Below are 9,210 nucleotides of genomic sequence, written 5' to 3'. Positions count from 1 at the left end.
TTTCCTTCAGACTGTTTGTACCAGGAGAACTGCGGTGGTGGATTTGCTGCAGCATTGCAGGTAAATGAGACGCTGCTGTTGATTTTAACTCTGTTATTATGAAGACCACTGATGGAAATGTTGATATTCCTCGGCTTGTCTGGAAATAAAAAAAAAAAAAAAGAAAGAAAATGAAAATTAGTTTGCTTTAGCATTTTTATGCAATTCAATATTTGTTCCATTTTTTATACAAGTTTATTAGATCACATTGTTCAGAACATCCATAAAGTCTTACAAACTTACATTTAACATTTAGATTAATGGACTTTGATGTTCCAGAACCAATCAGGTTTCTGGCTCCACATGTGTAGTTTCCTCTGTCCTCTGGTTTGATCCTGATCAATTCATAAATCTGACTATTGTTGAGGTGTTTCCCATCTTTCTTCCAGGAAAAGCTGTCAGGTTTTGGGTTGCTTTTCATCAGTTTGCACTCAAGAGTGATGCTGTCTCCTTCTTTGATGTCTTGTGGTGTTCCTTCACTCTGATTCTGAATCAGAATCTCAACTTGAGGAACGACTGAAAAGACAAAACACTTCTGTGACATTGATTAAGTCAAATTTACATTTACAGGCTTTTAATATAAAAACTTTTTTTCGTTGCCATTTGGTAAAACCATGAATGTTGTGTTATCATGTTTTTGATTTAATATTTGTTCACATCTACACTGTTCTATTTCTTGATCTTTGTACTTACCACCAACAGTTAGGTTAGCTCTAGGGTCTGTCATCCATTTATTAGTTCCTTTCTCATATCTGAACAGATAAATTCCACTGTCACTTAAACTCAGGTTACAGATTTGAATTTGACACAGTTGATGTCCTTGTTGTGTTCCAGCAGATCCATGTATAGAGCCTGTATATGTTACTCTGTTTTTAAAGAGTGGACTGATGGGCCTTTTTGACTCATCAGTGCTGTAAAGGACAGTCCCAGTGAAGCCTTTACTACCAGTCCAGGTTGGATTCTTCATCCAAAACCATTCTGCACCTCCAGTATCTGCAGGAACACCTGTGGGTTTACATTTGATTTCAACACAGGAGTCTTCTTCAGCTGTGATCTGGGTCTTCTCAAACACAAAAGGATTTGCCTTTGCTGTGTTACAAGAAAAGTCTGTAAATGTGAAAAAAAGTAATTAGACAAGTTAGTTCATAAACTGTAATGTAGACAACATGTTTTCATTATAGAACAAATATATAACCTACTTTCTGTGAGGGTCAATAACACCAAACATCCAAATGTTAGAACATTCATTTTCACTGGAGATATCTGCAACACAAAAACAAACATACCAAAAAAAAAACATTTACACTCAAGTCCTTTCTAAATAAATGAGAAATATATTTAAATCCTAAAAAATGTTTACAGTGTTTAAAGTGTTTAAAATGTTACATCTTTACCTGAGATTGGGTGTCTTACAACTATCTTAAAAAAAAGTTTATGGGTATCACCCCCCACACCCACCCAAAAGAGAACATTTAGGAAATTAAGACAAATTATATATAAAGATATGAAAACCCAATGAAAACAATAACCACTAACACTTTTTTAAACCTTTGTGCTCTCTTGTGGGATCCAGATGACCCCACCCTTACATTGATGTGTGATCTCTCCCATGACAAAGGTGGACAGGATTTAATATGAGAAAATAATGTTATGGTCCTACAATTACAACATGAGTAACGGCAAAGAAAATGAAATGATTCATACAGGAAGGTCTCAGAGTTTTTGGCTACTTACTGCAACAACAACCCCGCCCACTTTGGCCTGAATTCTAAAAAGGTAAAGTCTTCTAAATCAACTCAAACCGACACATGCAAAGCATAACACTAGAGATGCAGCTGAAAACTTTAATTTTATTGAAACTATCACTGTCTGAACATTCACAGAGGTGTTTTATACAGCCTTTTCATGTGTCCAGGACAATTCATGTTTAACTGAACAAATTAATAACTAAAAATATCAGTGTTAAATAAAAAAAATGTTGTCTAAAGTGAGTAAAAGGTATTGTGAACTTTTAGGCATTTTTTTTATTTCTAGATTTTTTTTTACTAATAAGATTAATGCTAACTTTGTTACCTTTAAGTAAATGTTTAAAACCTGGAGCTTAAGAAATATTGTTTGTTATGGTTGGATATATGCTGAGGAAATATTTGTATGTCTCTTAGAGAATGATGTTAACAGAACAATAAATAGGAAAAAAAATATTTTCAAGCGATCTGTCCTTTTTGCTGCTGTGCAAAAATGCAGCATTACATCCAAATAAATTTTAGTGACGCTTATTAATATTGTTATTTTTTAACTTTATTTTAAATGTTTTTAGACTGTTGCACAACATACGTGTTTTAGTTTGCGTCAAAAAATCTGTTTGAGTTTCTTAAGTTCCTCTTAAATCTAGTAATTTTTTATCTTGCTTTACTTTACTTCACTTTAAAATTTAATCATCTACAAAAAAGTAACAATATATATATATATAGACTCAAAAACATTTTAATCATCTACAAAAAAGTAACAATATATATATATATATATATATATGTATATATAGACTCAAAAACATTTTAATCATCTACAAAAAAGTTGCAGTTTTGCCTCTATGAAAGAGAAAAGCTATATTTGTAATCAACTTTTTTAAACAGACAAGCTCTCAGAAAAATATTTTATCTGCAAAGGAGCAAACAAACACCGCATCAAAAACAGGATTTATTCAAAGAAATATAGCAGAGTAAGTTAAACCTACAGCATTTCAATTTGTTATTTTAATAATCCTTACAATTAAATTTCAGTGCATCAATGCCAGAAAAAAACAGATAAATCAACATAAAAAAGAAATCTGCCTGAAGAAGTTTATTCTTACCCTTAGAGTATGTTATTTAAATGTATACCCAAGTCAAGTCCAGCTGACAAAAGATTCAATTTTCTCCTCTCAGCAGGTTTCAGTTCTACTGTTTTTTTCTGCTTGGTGAGAACAGCTTTAACTTCTGCTATTCTGCTATTATTTTTGAGGGGAGGGTTTTTATTAAAGGAACTTACAAATAGAATTTATAGTGAAACTGCTTCTAACTGAAAACAGAAAATATTCAAAAATTCTAAACATGACTAAAGTTTGCATTTTAAAGCATTATAGGGATTCTAAACCACTAATGTGAGACTTTATTACCTCTCTTTTAGAGCACTCACCACCATTCTCTCATCATCATCTGCCATTTCATCCACAGTGGCGTTTAAAGCTCGAGTATGGCAGCAAAGGAGCGGCTGGTGGACCGAGCTGTGGTCAAATCTTTCTTTGCCGTTCCTCTCTGATAACATGAACATCACACAGGTCTGTAGTTCCTTACTTCTCGAGGGTTTGATGCCTCTTTGCTGAGGCAATCGCTGGTGGTGGTGAGACATGCCAGAGCCAGAAGAGTGTGGTCTTTATTGTCCCCCGACAAGTCAGGAAAGTGAAGTTTTTCCAAAGTGAAGGGCCTGAGGTAGACTTTAGGGTATTTTCAGAATAGTCACACCCTGATTTGAGGACATCCAAACTCGCCTGCCTCTAATATGTCTGAAAACTCAAAATCATTTTCTTGCTGTCATTTACCCAGGTGAGCAAGGTGACAAATCAGTGAGGACGGCAGCTGCAGTCCAAAGAGAATGGATATTTCTCCAACACAGCTCCCTCCAGGAAGAGTCTGTGGTGCAAGCTCCACCCCCAGACTATACCGAAACCATACCCACTTTCTCCGTGGAGCTGTGGTGCCGGGGTAGTTATCCCCCCCCAGAATGTGTATCCTGGCTGAGGATAACTACCTTGGCACCACACCTGTACCAGGAACTCCTCTGACCCATCTTTCGAGGTCGTCTCCGTTAGTATCCAATCAGATTGAACTTCGGTTCGCTCTGAGATTCCTCAGTCTGAATATGAAACGAACCGAGAGTGAAACAACTGAACCACAACGCCCACCGTATCAGTGCGTTCATAAGTGAAGCTAGATTTGATGACAGACAAGCTTCAAAGAATTTCTTGTGGGATCCTTTATTTTCCCTGTTTGGCAGTTTTTAGAAAAAAAAATAATAAATTGACAATTAAACTTAACAAGTGCAGAAAAAGACTATGCCAGGGGCACCTAAATAGACAAATAAAACAAAAATGTAATTTCACCGCTTCATTTCTTTACAATCATTTTTCCAAAGTTCCATTTTAAATAAAGTTTTGAACCGATCTAAGAAACATTTTACACAATACAATGAATTCAAGTAAAGAAATGGACAAATGCCCCTGAAGCCTACAGAAGCAATGTTCTCAAATTTCACTGTTAAAGACACCCATTGAAACAAAACACAGCATAAGGCTTCCTTGGTGTCTGTAATGCAAATTTCAACCACTGTACCAAAGCATCATCTGGCTCAGATAAACACAACATTCTCACCGATGCAACATGCAGTCTATCCCCTTTTCTCCTGTCTGCCGGGATTTTCCCATAATTCTCTGCACACAGGAAGTGAAGTGAAATTGGCGCTATCTTGATTAGTAAAACTATGCACTCTGCTGTCCAAAATTGGAACATACACAACTGCTCAGATACCCACACATTAATGTTGTTTCTTTATCACCATAAAGTCTAGAAATTAAAATCCACCTGTTACCACCCGCTTACATAAGTTTCAGTTTAATGTGACATATGTGCCCCCAAACAGCCTGCTGATTGGTCTTCATTTTTTCTAGTCAAGCCACCATATTTATCTAGCGGTGTCTGCTACCGAGGCTCAGAAGCCGAACAGGCTCTTGTAGCATTCCACCCTTGGTAACAACTGTGATAACCTGTGTTGACCATTTGGTCACCCAACTTTTATTTGGAGTGCCTTTCAAGATAACAGAGTTCCTCATCCAGCAGGGGGGCCGTAAAGTTGTCTAAAACCTCTATTTCCCACTCGGATGTTAAGTCATTAAACCGGGCCAGAACCCTGACTATGTTGCATCCCAAACTCTGGTTAACTTCAACCTGTCATCTTCAAAGGAGTCTTGGTTCCAGCAGGTTGACCCCCTGGAGAGTCTGCAAGCATTCCCGACAGACACTCAGAGTCCTTTGTTTGAAACACGTGACCCTTCGTAACTTTTCTTATGTTTTAAATCACAGGACTGTTGTTAATTCGATCTAACATGTAAAACATTTCTTCACAGCTCCAGAGAAATGTCCTAGTATTACATGTTGTAATCAAACCTTTATTCCTAACAGAAGAAGATTCACAACTACTTTGAGGTTAAAATCCATGAAATAATCATGTGTAACCGTCAAAGCTTGGAGAATTCATTGTCTGTGTTTATGTGGACTTTGGGAAGCCTTTCATTTTACCACATATAGGATTCTTACAGACATATAGGGTTGTCCAAACTTTGTTTGATAGAAACCCCTTTTGTTGTCAATTCAGCATTAAAAATAAAAAACATCCAGAGACCAGAATAAAGTTACGCCCCTGATATTTGCATAGCCAGAGCTCATTGGGACATGCAAATTACCTCCAGTCGTAAAACACCTCAAATCCCCACGGTATTGAGCGATACTGGCCCTGCCTCTCAAATTCAAAACCCTGGCGCACACGCAAGTTCTTCCAGTCTTAAGATCACGTTTTTTTCACGCGCTTTCCTCCTTTTCAACATTTTTGCCTCCCGTTTATTTCATGGACTGATTCCAACATTTTTACCATTTTTGATGCTCTTATTTTGAAACTGATTTTTAATGCTAGACCATTCAATAAGTTTCATCGTCCGGCCAGCTTTGCGACTTATACTTTTTGGTCACGAAACAGAATAGAGAAATCGTTCGACCACCCCAGAAGCTAAGTGACTGAACAGAGCAGAACCAGCAGAACTGCAGGTTCCCTTTCCTTCTACACCTGGCTGCAGATCTCGCCTCCACGGCCCGCCTGAACCAACCGGCTAGGAACGGGACCAACCTTCCTTCCTGGCAGAGCAGACCCAGATCTCTAGACCGCTTGGTGAGAAGTCGAACTTGCTCATACAGTCAACTGCTGGTGGTTAGAATAAAGATTAACTATTTTTGCAAGAGTAACATCTTTGCCCCGTTTGAATTCCTCCTTTCAAGGATAGCTTATTCTCAGATCAGTAACGACACCAAATTATATGCACAACACACACTTAATGCATCCACACACTTGGCATTCCTACCCTCAATATTTCATGTCTTTTCTTCTCTTTTATCTATTTCTAGTTATTAGTTGAAGGCTATATTCTATGTTCCACACATGTTGATTGCTTTCCATGCTTTTACGTCCAGTATTTCTGCTTGTTTAAAATATAAAAACACATCTGTAGAATGAAAACGATATCATTAATCTGTAAACTTCAACACAAATATTATAGAATTGAATCTTAAATGGAGGTAATAGAGAAAAAAAATCAAAAAACAAAACTTACTTTTCACAACAGAAAGAAACACCAACCACCAAAACATGTGAGCATTCATGTTCAAGCTGGACAAAAACAAACATTGTGTTTGTAAACCACTGACTAGTTGAATATTCCTGTGCATTTTTTAAATACTAGTTCATTACAATTTAACTTTAAGCTATAAAAAAGTAGAGGCTTAATCAACTAAAACAAATGCAAGAAGTGCAGAAGAACAAGTGCAGACTGTGAGCTTACCAAAACCAGATCAAAACCACGCTGGAGAATGACGTGGAAGGCTTGGACACGCCACACGCAAAACAGAAAAAACTACCACCACAACTCAGTTCACCATCAGATGCTCCAGACAGCTGGAACACGGAAAAATATGTATCATCATTAAAATGAAAAAAAAAAAGAAAAACATCACAACCTATAAACAGAGGATAAAGTTGCTTCGCCAAAAACAAACTGCTCAATTTTACCTTCAGGGCTCCACGATGTAAGAACAAATGTCCTGAAAAAAAAATAGAGTCAACATAAGTGCAACAAAATCTGTCAAAGTGATCCAGCAAAAATGTGGTTCTGCTCCCTCCAACAAGTGAATGAGGCACAGACAAGGATCTAATTAAAGTGTGCATAGTCCTAAAATATTCAAATTAAAAAAATCCAAAAAGTATTCAAAATCCTCTAGAGGAACCCATACTTGCCGAGTAGAGAACATCAAAGATTCCCATACATGCAGCAGAACCAAGGTTTTCTTCGATTGCATCAAAGTTTAAATGAACGTAGGATTTGGAATGTGTTTTGCTGAGAAAGTATACATAGACTGATGCTATTTACTTGACCTGTTTCTAGACTAAATCAAGCATTTTGTTAGTACATCACTGCATCTTTTATCCAAACATTTGCCATTTTAAATAATAAATTATTACATTTAAATTAAAATGATTAAAAAAGGAAGAACCTTCATCTACTATAGCAATTTAAAAGTGCAGGAGTGGCAATTCACCAAAATCAAATCAACACCACCGAGGAGCGACGGGGAAAGGCACAGTGCACAACATGCGGAACAGAAAAACTTACCAGTCACTCCACCATCTGATGCTTCAAACTCCTGGAACACGAAAAAGAATGATTACCTGAAAAGAAGCAAATCTCACTTAAAACAAAAAACGTACTAAGAACTAATTATAAATCTGAGGTTGCACTGTTGCAAAGTTCAAATAGCATCCTACCATCTGGGCTCCTAACACTAGAAAAACAAATTTCCAAATAAAATCTGACAAAATGATGTTGTTAATTGAGCAATAAAACCTACAATAGTGTAATCGACACTGCCGTGGGCTAGCTGACCGCCGCACATCCAGTAAGTGAAGACAGTAAGGTCGGCGCGTTCCAACAAGCCGCACCTGCGTGGATCTGTGCCCATGCCAGCCGTGTTATACCATGTCACTGGAGGTGGGTGAGGCCTACCAGACACAATACGCTCCAGTGCAAATAAAACATTCAGTAGATTTCTTGTCTTCCTCTCTATCCTTTCTCTTTGCCAGCCAATTTCTTCTGCCACAGCAATGATCAGATAAACATAGGATTTGGGGTGTGCTTTTTCAAGAAAATATATAACCTAATGTTATTTACTAGACTGGTGTACAATATAGTGCAGGTGTGTATACATGTATGGTTGTGAACATGTATGGTTGTGAACAGAAAACAGTGTGAAAAAGCCTTCCCCAGAAACTTCTTCCTTCGAGTTTTACCAAGATTATTACCCATATCATATTGTCACATATTATTGGTAAAATTAGCCTCAAGGAGGAGAAAAACACTTACACAAACATTGTTGTTTTATGCCTCAGTCATATGTACTTGTTACGAGGGTTGCAGGCTTTTTGGTTGAAACTTCAAGGCACACCTGCCCAGCCCCTCCACTCTACAACCCTCTACGGGCCCAGACAACCCCAAAACCTGAAGTACTTATACGCAGAGGACCTGGCTACAGACAACAACATGGCACCAGAGCATCATTAGCCAAAAGTCCTCGACCGCGAGGTTCACACTATCCCCCTAGAACAAGACCGGAACCAGGTAAGGAATGTTCAAGTATAGATACCGGTATGCAACTTCTGTTTCCGACTAAAGATGTGAAATTTACGCTTCTGGCTAATTATGTGTTTGGACGCCATCTTGTCTGCAACCAGGTCTCTGTCCTTATATTGTGAAGTATTTGTAAGGAGAATGTAAGTTGCATGCACTTATGACGTACAAGTAGTGTTGTCGTACGGTTCCCTTACGCCACACACTAGCCCAACCTTGTATCTTGAGAGCTGCCCCCCTCTTGTCCTGCAGCTAACACTGCTTCAGTAAATCTTGATTAGTTGGATTGAGTGAGTTTCTGATTGACAGAACACACCTGATCTAGGTCACCAGTAATTACAGGGTTAGCCGCAAAACAAGCAGGGCAGAATAACGGGTTGGACACCCTTGCTTGTTGGTAGTAACGTGTGCATCACCGGTTCACACCTACAGTATGTATCAGCTGCAAAGAAGAATTTGAGCTAGTATCAATATTACTATTCTGAACATCTTAAACTATGAGAAAACCTTCTTCCATTGAAATAACTCTTTTATCTCAGAATAGCTTGCATTGTGCTTTGTGGGGTTTTATTTTTATTTTTTTCAGCAACTCATGTTTTTATGCTCACGAGGGGGCCCAAGCCAGGGTCTCATTGTGCCGGTCCCAAGCCCGGATAAATACAGAGGGTTGTGTCAGGAAGGGCATCCGACGT

General features: G+C 37.9%; 1 protein-coding gene and 1 long non-coding RNA gene across 3 annotated transcripts in view; one reads left to right on the top strand and one right to left on the bottom strand.

The window, feature by feature from the left end:
- Nucleotides 1–9,210, bottom strand: part of si:dkey-24p1.1 (uncharacterized protein LOC556718 homolog) — a 97,908-nt gene continuing 88,698 nt past the window's right edge. Inside the window, exons 3-5 of one of the 2 annotated variants that reach the window (XR_004949314.1) lie at nucleotides 733–1,146; nucleotides 283–555; nucleotides 1–139 (exon numbers count right to left, since the gene is read on the bottom strand). The gene's annotated coding sequence lies outside the window, so the exon portion shown is untranslated. Of the gene's footprint in view, nucleotides 140–277; nucleotides 556–732; nucleotides 1,147–9,210 lie in introns of those variants that run through there. The other variant, XR_004949313.1, reaches the window with a different exon arrangement.
- On the top strand, nucleotides 24–4,345 carry LOC118599803. Its single transcript, XR_004949315.1, has 3 exons — nucleotides 24–60; nucleotides 3,252–3,355; nucleotides 3,621–4,345. It is a non-coding gene; the product is annotated as an uncharacterized LOC118599803 (long non-coding RNA).

Source organism: Oryzias melastigma, linkage group LG16, assembly GCF_002922805.2.
Source record: "Oryzias melastigma strain HK-1 linkage group LG16, ASM292280v2, whole genome shotgun sequence".
Taxonomy (NCBI): domain Eukaryota; kingdom Metazoa; phylum Chordata; class Actinopteri; order Beloniformes; family Adrianichthyidae; genus Oryzias; species Oryzias melastigma.
Note: the sequence above shows the minus strand (reverse complement) of the source record. Positions and strands in the feature narration are given on the sequence as shown.